Source organism: Thunnus albacares, chromosome 24 (genome assembly GCF_914725855.1).
Source record: "Thunnus albacares chromosome 24, fThuAlb1.1, whole genome shotgun sequence".
In the NCBI taxonomy this organism is placed as follows: domain Eukaryota; kingdom Metazoa; phylum Chordata; class Actinopteri; order Scombriformes; family Scombridae; genus Thunnus; species Thunnus albacares.
In genome coordinates this window covers 2,176,247-2,189,450 of record NC_058129.1, presented here as the reverse complement: position 1 = coordinate 2,189,450, position 13,204 = coordinate 2,176,247, and positions in this window count along the sequence as shown.

Sequence of the window (13,204 nt, the reverse complement as noted above, 5' to 3'; positions counted from 1 at the left end):
TTAATCCATCTACTTATCTACTATATTTTTTGGCAAATTCCATACACATGAAATGAACCAATAGAAAACCAAACTTATTTCTAACTGATGTTGAGCTCTATTACAATTCTGGTCAAACTGCAAAACAAAAAAGCAACAAAGACCCAAACAAATTTTAAAACATATAAAAGTATTGACTAATGTTACCTGATTATTAATCTGTACCACTTTATTTTTTTCCCCTCCTCCTATGTGTTATTTTGTTTTTATTGGATGTAAAAAGCACTTTGTTTCCTGCTCTTCATACTTGTTTATATGCTACTGTTTTTTGAATTTGACTGTTTCCATTAAAGTTCAGAAAAAATGATTTACTGTTGAGGGAAGAAAGCCCATTAACGGGCTGCCTTTTTTATTCTAATACATTTCTGAATGTATTTCTTTATTGTATTTATTTATTGAATGTATTGATTGCAGGCCAAAGCTGTGTGTTATTCCTAGAAAACTGTAGTTAGAGCTACTGGAGGGCGAACTGGAGGGTAAATCAACATAAACTCATTTACCACTCCATTTAATTTGCACAATGGAGATTATGAACATTTTAGACACTATTATGACATGTAGCCTTGTGTCTCTACCTCTGAAATAAATCTAAACTCCCTAATAGATAATCATCTTGAAATTTAGACAGTATGGATCACGTCTTCTATGTAGGCTACAACTGTCCTCTTCCTCACCCTAACCCTTAAAATGACATCTTCTCCCTCACTGAAAATTCCAGAATCTATAAATATGCAAAAATAATTAATTTCAAAGGTTGAACTGCTGGACATCAGATGTATCCCACGTCACTGAAAAGCCCGTTTTCAGTGAACGTACACTGTTGGTCTGGATGAATCAATATCCACTATTGAGTCATTTTGCATGCTGTACAGTCACAAAGATACACATTCATTCATGTTGGGAAGGGGGAAAAAGGTCTGCGGTGGAGCGGAATAATTCTCTGTCTTCAGGATATATTTGATGTTTGGGATACTCCACGGTGGAGTGGTGGTTGATGCTCAAAACTCTGTTATGTCTTTGCTGGGAGTGTGATAGGAAAATCCAGATTTCTGACTCACTCACAGGGGAATATCTGGAGAGGAGGGAATTTTCGCCCTATTGAACTGTCAGTTAGCTATATATCAGAAGACTATTAAATGCAGTATGGATGTTCAGGGTCTCCAGAGGCTGACCCTTATGATTATGGACTGCAGACTACATCAGTGACCTCCTCATAGTTTATGTTTATGCACATCTCTGGCACATCAACTTTTAAATGCATTTTTGCACTAAATGACTGTGTGGACACACTGTGGATTTTTGCCTCCATCACTTACATTGAAAGCACATTGGAAGGATCTTATAATATCCAGTATGAACAGGAGGAACGATTACAGTGAGGAAAACCTCTTTCACTCTTCATATGGACACCTGACTGTTGTTTTAAGACACACTTGAAAAACTGTGAACCTGTCCCTAATTTTCCTTTCAGACTGTTAAGGGAAACTTGCTGCATATTCCATATTAGCAGATAAAAACACTTCCCAACACCAGCACTAAAAACAGCTCAAACTACACACCACCAAACTCTTAAAACCCAACTCCCTGACACAGAAACCTCCATCCATCCAGAAGAACTAAAAGCAGGAGCTGCATAATTCCACTGACAGGCAATGAACACATAAAGCTTCAAGCATCTCAGTGATGCAGAGATCCAACAATCCTCATGATCTGAGCCTCAACCAGTGAAGAACAAGAACATCAATGCCATTACTGAACCAAATGAAATCCTCAAAGCAGACCCAGCGGTGTTACTACATCCAACTCTCTGGTGAGTTGGTAGGCTGATTAGCAGGATGGGACACACCTGGTCCCAGTGTGACTTATGTAGAACACTGGAGAAGCTGCCAGTTCACACTCTCTCTTCCTGCGCTGATTAGTTCTTTTTCCTTTGTTCCACCCTACAACACCCATACAGCATACACTCACTCATCCACTCCCTACACACTCACCCCACCAATTTGTTATTTTGGTTTGCTTTGATTACTTATTTTACTTTTGTAATATGGAATACCTGTGTGCCAAAGTCTAGAGCCGGGCTTCTATTAAGGAGTAATCAAAGACACATTTCCACTATACATTAGTAGTAGTGTACGAGTTGTCATACTTCCACTGAGCTTAATTGAATTCAGTTCAAACTTGACTGAACAGGGTTCTGGCTGAACTGATTGAATGCTGCGAACTCATTATCTGGGAAGCCATGTCAACAGTAATACATGCTTCTGAAAACAACATGCAAACAGTCTGGATATGGTGTTCAAGTTTAACAACTTTAAACCATTGTGACACTAAGTGATACGGAATGAATGATTCTCACAGCAGGAACTGGAACCTGCCAGGAATGATGATTTGTGCCAAATTTGTGTTTTGACCTGTTGCTCAAAACTTCTAGAAGGTTCAGTCATTGTTAGTGAGTGCTGCTTAGCAGGTATTTTTTGAAAAGAGAGACCAGTTTATACATTTATTATACATCAAATCTGTGAGATGGGATGGATTCTACTCTGTCTTGTAGCCCTGTTTCATAACTTCGCCTGATGAGATGGATGTAGTTTAACGCCAACTACTTATTTTCAATCCCAATCAAGTCCCGTTATACAATACATTCATAGTGAATAACATATACGAAAACAATGTAAATAATGCATATCTGAAATGATTTTTTATTTCTCTTCATGCCTTTTAGACAGGTGTTGTTTTACCTCTTCTTATTCTGAGTTCCTTTAGCAAATGCTTAAGAGAATCATCTCTTTATTACTTCATGACTCATGTGACCTCAGTGTCCCTAATTTTGTAACTTGATGCCTATAATGTGAAATGCTACATCAACTGATGAAATTATACTGAGGTAAATACTCTTTACTGCAGAATGCAGATTCTATAATTGTGACATGAGTTGAATGACAACAGCAATACAATGTCACAGATGTTTATTTCCTAAACCTTCAATTTTATTAGCAACTGCCAAACTGCCAAAGGGGTCCCATGCCAACATTAAGAGGCATAAAAGGTTATTTGTAACTGAATGTCAGGATTTTCCTAAGGGTGGCAGCCAGCTTAAAAAGTCTAGTAATTAACAACAGTGAGAACACTCAAAATAGGGAACAGGTGCTGCTAAATATCAAGAGTCAAACAACTTGCTCGTTGTAATGTTCTTAACGCATCTTCACATTGGAAGTCTTACATGATGTTTTTTTTATTACTGTTCTGTGTACCTCATTCAAGTTTCAAGTCATAAAACAAAACAGAAAGCATGTGACAGTAGAGCGGGAAATCACTAATGCATTATACTGTCACTGTCTCCTGACAGTGAAATGGGTTGGTCTTGGGGTTTATACTTATAATCTTGCCAAGAATGCAGGCCAATTTAGCAGCCCCTGTGGACAAAAGTGGTAGTGTTTTCCCGGAATGAAGCCTGCATTTCCCATGAGCACCACCGCCTCGTTTCATAAAGATCTTGGCTAGCGTGTGCATTGGTTTTGGAAGCGTGTGAAAGAAAGACAGTACTTATTTTTAAAGAGGCCAAATTATACTCCTTTTCCAGAAGTCCCACAGTTCCCTGGGGTCTTAATAAAATGTATCTGACATGCTTTGGTTTAAATACCACAAGGATCAAGCACCACTGCAGCCTTCTCATCCTGTCTAAACAGCCCTGTTCAGAACGGCCTGTTTGAGTGTAAATAAACTTAGATTTTGCTGTGATTTAATCGCAATAAACTGATCAAAAGGATACAGAAATAACTAAATTATGTTGTCAATTAATAAAAAAGCCTGAATTCATCCTTTGTCATGTCTGTCCGCAAGCAAACAATTGTTAAAATGCTTGTTTTTTGAATGGAGTTCAGATCGATCAGGGGTATGCAAACATTGTAGCTGCTCCATCCTCACTCAAAACAATGTCATCTAAAGGCATAAATACGGCAACAATGTTATTGTTTATACATGTTTATTTTATTTATTTTTATTTTGTCTTTACTTAAACTCGCCAATCATTGAGGGCAAAGACCTCATTAACAATGACGTTGAGCAAGAAAGAAGAAAATCAATAAAACAAACATAAAAATACAATTAATAAACAGAATTACAACAAAATCAATTAAAAACAGGTACAAACAGAAGTTAAAAGGTTTGAGATTGTGGATCTATATAGATATCTACATACTGTGTAACTTTAAAATTATATAATCTCACAGGCATTTAAGATGTTTATTATTGATGACAGCAGCGGAGGTGGAGTGTGACTCTGGTATTAGCTCTGGCTAGGTTGAGAGGTGAGATTGAAGATAAATCCACTTAATCCCAAAAGTTAAAAAAATAAAGTCTTCCCGCCGGTAAACTGCTCTGGATAAGAGCAGAATCGGGTATTTTTTCCTTCAGAAGACATCAGCAGCAGCAGCAGTGACGCAGGGCTCTTTGGCTCTGCTCCCTGGCCACCTCTCTCCTGCAGAGCTGTCCAGGCCTCAGGCCAGGCTCAGCAGCCTTCTGTCAGCAATCGGTGGCTCTGTCCCCCAGTCCAGCCCTGCGTTACAGGCAAATTTTTTGCCCTTGGCTTAGCTTAGCTTAGCTTAGCTTAGCATAGTTTTGCCCCATGTGACATAAAAAGGGGCATCAAATCTGAATGGCTTGTTGAATCACATGAGAGCAGACCAGCCCACACCAAACTGACTGGGTGGTCTTATTTCACAGCTTGTGTGTTAGTAGGCTCATCAGAGACGCAAATACATATAGACAAGCACTGAAAAAGTGAGTTTTTCATAATATGTCCCCTTTAATAGTACTATTTTTCTCTTTTAAACACAGCTGTTTGGAGGATGCATAGCAATGATGTATCTATTCGTGGCTATAAAAGATTAAAAATTGTAATATGATGATGGTGAAGCAAAGTAACTTTGTTTTAGTGACATTCATACAGTTGGGAAATAACGTTTTATTTCTCAGATTCCTTTATTCTTGCGACACTGCCGCTCGCTCTCTTAATTCACTTTATAGCTTGCACAACCACCGCTGCTCTCTCTGCCCTCAACTTGCTCACACTCTCTCTCTTTTTCTCTGTTTCTGTTTTTTTAAAAATGAGTCAGGAAGCCGACAACAAGTCTGATTTTACTTCTAAAGTTATCGAACGTAATGTCTTCCCCTCATCCTAGTAACGCCTTTGTACTCCCTCATGCTACAATGCTACATGTAATGTAAACATAGCATCTTCTCGTCTGCCTGCCGTAAATCGTTTTGACTGATTTCGCAGGGCAGATATTTAGAATAACTATACAAAAACAGCCAATCTTCTCGCTGATGGTCTCGTTTGCTTATGTAGGTCATCTAGAGGCATCAGAGGCATCATGAGACTGTTTCATAACCAGTTAAAAGTTCATTGTAGTAACTTTAACCAGATGTAAGGGGATTTTCTAAATTCTTGTTTTTTTTTACAAGTAATATCCCAAACCATGACAAAAAGATAAAGACTGACTGGCTCATTAGTCATGAAGCAAACATTCCTGCTTTTTACAACCAGGCTTTTGTTTTTGTAGTTTTGGCCATTAGTTTTGCAGAGTTCAGTGAGTTTGTGAAGAGAGAGTTTAAACTATGAAAACAGATGACACAGTGATCTTACAGTAGCCATCACCAACTTCATCCTCTCTATCTGTAGCCTAGTTGAAGAGACTACTTTCAAGACCACCCACACACACAGCTGTCACTGCCTGACTGCAGGTAAATAACGAGAACGGGGGGTCACCTGAAGGTCCGACTCTCCTCCTCCTCCTCCTCTTCCTCCTCGGCCATCACATGCCGTGGTCACAGTCCACGTCCCGGCAGATGTACCATAGGATCACATAGAGGATGAGCAGGATGGCGAAGATGAAGAGAGCCACCAGGATCGCCTTGGACACGGGAGAGATGAGAGACTGCATCTCAGCTGAGGGGATCCTCCGTCTGCACGCGCTGCCTGTGTCGGTGAGGCTGCAGACACGCGCGCACACAGCGGGAAGTCTTCCTGACGTCCGCAGACGCTTGTCAGCGCTGTCAGTGTACCAGCTGGTACTGCTGAGACATGTAGTCAAAATCTTTTTCTTTCTTTCTTTCTTTCTTTCTTTCTTTCTTTCTTTCTTTCTTTCTTTCTTTCTTTCTTTTTCTTTCTTTCTTTCTTTCTTTCTTTCTTTCTTTCTTTCTTTCCTAAATGGTTAGGGGAGACCAGGACTGGTTGGCACAGTTTTCTGGGCTGATAAAATCTGAAGCAGGTGTTTTTACTGAGGAGTATTTTTCTAAATTTAAGATTTAAGATTAATATGAATATCAGGGAATGTTTCCTGAACAGTTTTGGGTTTATTGGCACAACAGTTTTTAGAATACCTCAATATGCTTATATCTCTAAAATTATCATGCTTTATGAAACCCAGAACAGATTTAAAATGTCAATGCACATATTTTTGCAGAAGTAGGTTAAATGACACGTTTGAGCCGTATGAAACGTTTAAATGAGGATGAGAGACAGAGTCATAAGCATCAAACATCACTCACTATTTTTTTTAAATGTAATGCTGTTCTCCACATTAAAAATGGCGAATTAAGCTACATGATGAATGAATTACTGAATGTTCAGAATGTCACCAGGCCAAAGTCCTGTGGTTAAACAGGGCATTTTCATTGGCTCAATAAATATGTCCATCGCACGTGAGGCTGCAGATCCTACTGAAGGATATGTGTGCACAGCATGACAGGACGTGTTGCCTGAGAAGCCCAGCTCAGGGCAAAAATACTAAACTTATCAAGTATTTTTTCTAAATATCTAATTCCTCCTTTGTTTTATTCAACTTCCCCTTACCTATGTTTTACATGTATACTGTATTTTATTATTGACCGTATATCAATCATAGCTTTTTGTTCATTTCTTTCCCACACATCTTTCAGTGTAGTCTCTTTTGCGTGTTGTAACTGTGTTCAGCAAAGTGCTATGTAAATAAAAGTTCATCATTTAAAAAAAATATTTAAATAGTTGTAATTATATCATAGCCTATATATTAATACATATATTTACTATATGTTAATTATAGTATTGGAATGAATGGTAAATTAAAGAGAAATAATCGTTACTGCAAACATAAAAAGTTATTTCACAATAGTTTTTAAGTATTCTGTAAGACATGCAGGTATAAAGTGCCCGCTGGGAGGTTACCTGTTCTGTTGACAGACTGACATGAATCATTCTCACCACTAATTGTGCCTGATTGTACTTAATGAACCTGACAAAAACACATTACTTAAGATTTTTTGCAATGTGCTTTATGTGATGAAGCTCTGACAGACCGACAGACACACCCAGTTTATTCTTTAAAAGGTAGGAGTCAGACTGCAGCTGCACCTGACTGATACATCTACTGTACCGACTCTGACTTTCATTCTGACGTTTTAACTCGTAGCTGTGAGACATTACAGTCAATATGAAGTTTGGCTTGAGGAGCGCTTTCCTTCTATTTCTGGTTACTGGAACAGTAACAGTAAAAGGTAAGGTCATTTTTACACTGTTATTTAAAGTTGCTTGTAATGATCAGTGCATGCTTATAGTATGGATTTACCTTCTGAATATGATACCTGAAAGTCTGCAAATGCTCAGTTACTTTGCAGCAGGGTGGTATTACCTGACCTGAGATACACCTGCACACAGTTTTGCAGGTACTTGGCAGGTCGGTTGTTCTTGCATGTTGGAGAAGTTGCCACAGTTCTTCTTCTGTCTCTTCATGTAATCCCAGACTGACTCCATGATGTTGAGATCAGAGACCATCTGTTGCAGGACTCTTTGTTCTTCCTGCTGCTGAAGATAGTTCTTTATGACTCTGGCTGAATGTTTGGGCTCACTGTCATACTGCAGAATAAATTTGGGACGATCAGACGCCTCCTTGATTGTGTTGCATAATGGATAAAAATCAGAAAGCACATTGAATCTAAAATGCCTAAAACTTTTGCACAGTACTGTATATTATAACGATACCCACTATTACATAATAGTTAGTGTTCCAGTTTAAAATCCATTCAAACCAACACACTTGGAACATGATAGGTGGTGTCAATGATTTTTTAAAAATGTATATTTATTTGGTAGAGATTTTTGTATTATTAATGCAAAAAAATATGATTAATACTTCATTATAAAATAGAATTATCTGTGGTATTCTGATGCTTGCTTCATTAAAAACACTTTGAACAAAAGCCTTTCTTTAAGCTTGTTTTAACTCTATTTTAAGGAGCTGCAACTCTTGAAACACCAATTAACTTTAGCTTGAGAATGGAGTGAATTTACTCCATCATCAAACATGCACTCACATCTAAAAAAGCAATTACTGGAATCAAAATCAACTTTAAAGACAAACATCGGCGTGAACAAAAATGGTCTTATTTCTGTCTGAAAGCCTGGTTGACATCTTCCGGTGATGAAAGAGCCTCCACGCATGTAGAAATACACTCAGTCTGGCCTGTGAACACAAGATGAAGGGCTGGTAAAACAAACCAAAGAAAGGCAACGATAACTAAAACAGTGAGGATGTGCAAGACTGGGATTTGAATTAATAATGAAGGAATTATGTGTCTTCATTACAGAATAAAATTAATTCTGGTTGGGTTACTTGTGAACAGTTTTCCAACATCTTGGTTAATAAGTGGCATATGTTTCTATTGGGATACTATTTATAATAACTCATGGTATCCAAAGCATCAGTCAGTGCTACATAACAACCACAAAACTGACTGTATGACTCCCTGCAACACCCAAACAGTGAGCCCATGTTTGTATTGCTGGCTGTAGAGGTGTACTGAAGGTCACACACTGATGGACAGAATGATAACCTGATGGTGATTTCTAACGCTGTTCCTTGTCTTCCTCGTGCAGGATCTGATCTCTCTGATGCCCTGGATGACAGTGGTGAGTCGCCTTCACTTTAATATCGCTGTTTAATGTTTAACACCATTAAAACATAATATACACATATATAATATTAAAGAAATATTAGGAGTTATAGAGTTTAACTGAGTGAGGAGTTTGGTGATTCAGGACTGCTTCTTGTATATTCAGAGGTTTTCCATCCAGACCTGAGGGACTGGCTGTATAGATGAATGCATGTTCAGTAAAAGATATGGTTCTAAATAAGAACAGACAAGATACTGTATATGGCTGTTTCATCAGCAGGACATGAAAAAACACTCGGGCCAAAAGATGAAACATGTGAAGTTCTAGGAATCCTAAAAGCGTGAACTAAAACTGTGACGTCGTGAGAGGACAGATATGAAATGAAAGGTGTGATGAGATGGTGAAATAGAGACACATCAGAGCATTAGCATGAGTCACACTGTGTTATCTAACTCTGCTCCTAATGAGGATGAGGACCGGTGGACAAAGACAAGCGAGTCCAAACATGTCCTGCTTTCTGATTGAGAAATGACCGCTGATCTCATCAGACATCTTGGTTAACACCTCTTCATTGCACCATTTGTCCTGCCACCCTGGTATTAGACGTGTCACACAACTAATCACCACACCACCCTTCTATAAGGCCCCTACGCCCAAAACTTTATTTATAGATTATACTTATACTATAGACTATATTTTTGATTAATTTACATTACATTCAAATACCAGTAAATATATTCTTTATATCAACCTTTTACTGCGGTTGGGAGTCATTCTTGAAACTATATTAAAACTGAAATTGTATTCAATAAAGATTTTAACACAGATCCCCTCTTTAAATCCACATTAGGACCTGTACCAGTTTAGTTTTTAATTGGGCATAAACATGCAGTAAAAGGCAGGTTATCAGCTCATGATTTTACACATAAATGTATTAATGCTTTGTATAATCCATTGTTGTGTGTGTGGTAAATGCATTAGGCTGCTTTGTACTGATACAATGATCTGTTCTCATAGACTCCAACCACCAAACTGCTGCTAACCGACCAAAGCGTTGGAGTGGTGAGTGTGCAAATGCTTGAGTTGTATCTTTTTCATAACATGATTAATAATGTAGTCAGATATAATAAAGCAAAAACATAGGAAGAAGCATGTAAGACCGACTTTATTTCTGAGGAGTTTAAAGATACACTCCCTGATTATGTCAAAGCCTTCGATAATAATCACAAATCCTGAAACGTCTTCCCAGCTTAGTGTTTTAACCTCAACTCCTTCTGATGGAGTTTCACATCATGAAACTCAGTGTTGGCTGCAGGGAGGGGATCTTATTTTGTAATGGTTCTCCATGTCTTTCTCAAACAGGACTTCATTTGTTTGACTTTCTTCGTGGTGACGGTGAGTAACTTCAGATGACATTAAAATGGTAATGACAGCGTGCTCATTGAAAGTTCAGGGATGTGTTTTAAGAGTCAATCAGGACCAATTTAAAAGCCCTCTGGAGGCTTAGGTTGAGTTTTGTGACACATTTTAAGGCAGATTTTAGTTGAAGTTTCACAATTCATCAGCTACTTTAATGTTTCTAACTGTTACAAAGTTAGTTTTTGTTAGCATGTTTCCTCTTTTCATTTCTCATTTATTAATATGTAACAGTTTAGCTTCTTTTTCTCTATGTTAATTGAAAAGATGGAAAACTAATCGGGAAAAATGACCAAATGTATTCATGTTTATGTGTGACCATTTTCCAAATAAAAAAAAGTCAGGATTGGACTTCTTTTAGTGATATCACTGATTTGTTATGTTATAAAACCCAATTATATGAGTCACAGGTTTGCAGGAATTAAGACACAAGGTAAAAAACTGTGAAGCTTCTATTCATGCATCTCTATATTACAGGAAACTTTAATACATCACCTAAACCTACTTATCCCACTTCAGGTGAGTCTACAAACTTCATACTAATCCATTTCTTCCCTCTTTATCACACTTCTAGTAATTTAATTGTGTAAAAGAATCAGAATCACTGCAGTACTATACAGTACTGAGGTTTGGATCAACATATTGACATACTTTTCCTGTTGATCCATAGATCCCATACCTTCCAGTACTGCTGCAGGAAGTGAGTCCACACATCTTCCAACTGGTAATTTCTTGTCTCTTCTTGACATACAGATATGTGACAAACAACATGTAGTGTGAACACCTCCAGTGTTCTCTGTCATAGATTATTATAAATCTACTGGAGGGATGAACAGCATTCTTCCAAAACATAATCCCTGTTTCTATGTTCAACTGGGTTGAGATTTGTTGACTGTGGAGTTCACAGCATGTGGTTCACATCATTAACTCGTTTTTTTCCTTTAATCTGTCACCTATCTGTAGGCATTGATTGGGTTATATTTAATATCATAATAATAAAGTTTAAATAATAAAGTTTTGCCAAGAAGACATTCATTTGGAGATGTTTCGTAAAGCTAAAAAAAGTTAATTTTAAACTTTGTGACATGTTTGACTCCTAGATGACTATGGATTCAGTCTGGACGATGCTCTGCATCCAGGTAAAGTTGTCTCATATGAAACTAGAAAAAATTCTAATTAGGGCTTAATTTGATCATGGCCACCAAAAACAAAAGCTTTATTTCCTGTTCAATTTGATATTGTGCATCATATATTTGATATATTTTTCATGCTTTTATACTCTTATTTTATATCTAAGCATCTGATCGGAGATACAACTGCTACTTTGTTGTCACAGTCGATGATGATGAAGCTGAAACATTCCAATAATGTAGACCAGTGACCCTACCAGGCGGTTATGAAAAGTCTGGAGAGTAGCTCAACTGATTGGAAATAATAGAAATTACAATGTAATTTAACAATGTTTTGTGATTGAGAGCAAATGAAAACTAGTTATAAAGCAGGATCCATATTTCACTTACATTCACATATAGGCATGTAGCATTTCTGACATTTCACCTATGAAATATAATTCTTAAATAAATGTTATTTAAATTACTCACTGAAATTCTTCACATAAGCTTGTTTGTTTTGTTTTACTGTGCAGTGTCACATATAGACTCCCAATGTACTTTGGATAAACTCTATATTCCTGCACACATATAATCCCTAATCTGAACATGAAGTTTTGTGGAGCTAGAAGGTAACAGTGGAGTCAGATTATAAAGCTGCTGCTGTGATCGGTGACGTGTTAGAACATGATGATTACAATCAGTGACTCACAGTAGCTGATTCTGGAAGTCTGAAGAAGAAAGTAATCTAGTGAAGCATAAACATACAGTATTTCACACAGATGTATCTAAAGTCTTGACCTCCCTGTTAGGGAACCACTTAGTTTGAGGATCAAGTGATTAAATTGTTGTGTGGACAGCACCACCATGTGTTTAGGTTTTGGCAAAAAAAAAAAAAAAATGCTGAACGTTGAGTCAAAAGCCTTTCCTCTGACAAAGTTAATTCTAGCATTCTAGCAAATTAGAAAGAATTAGACCATGTTGAACAATTGCAACCATATTTCCACGGCTACAGTAGACGTTAAAATAATAAATTCAGAGGATCATGCTGCCACTCTGTTAATGTTCCCACAGCTGTGACACCTAGTGATGAACCCGCTGGAGGAGGTGAGTTACTGACCTCTTCTTTTCAAGCTTCAGACACTTTGGTTTCCTCTATTTTTACTTTGACTAAGGTGTAGTGTTGTAATTTCTTCCACACAATTTAAAACACATGTTGAAGCATGTTTGCTGAGTAATGTCTCTGCATGTTATTATTTATTTAACATGGTATCCTTCCAACAAGCTATTTCAGGAACAAAATAAATGAAACTTTTCGAATCTCTTCCTCAGATTGCCATGGCGACATGGTCCAAAAACTGAGCACAATCATTGAAAATCAAAATCAGGAACTGCTCCTGCTGATGCAGCTGGTGGCTCACTCATTTTCACAGAACGTGCACTAAGTGACATTTCTGGGACCTCGAGGTGAGTGTGGGGATACAGCAGGAATTGTGTGAGTAAAAAATATATGATTTTCATATATATTTTCACCTTTTCATTAAATAAAACGTTTCTTGTGGCCTAAACAGATCTCTCCAGCGCGGAGGCAGGAAGAGGAAGGGTTGGATGATGACGACTTCCTGAATATGCCTGAACTTAATCTTATTACCTGAATATTAAACATTTATATGTCATTAAAATAATTCTTTCAGTGTAGTAATCTATTGTA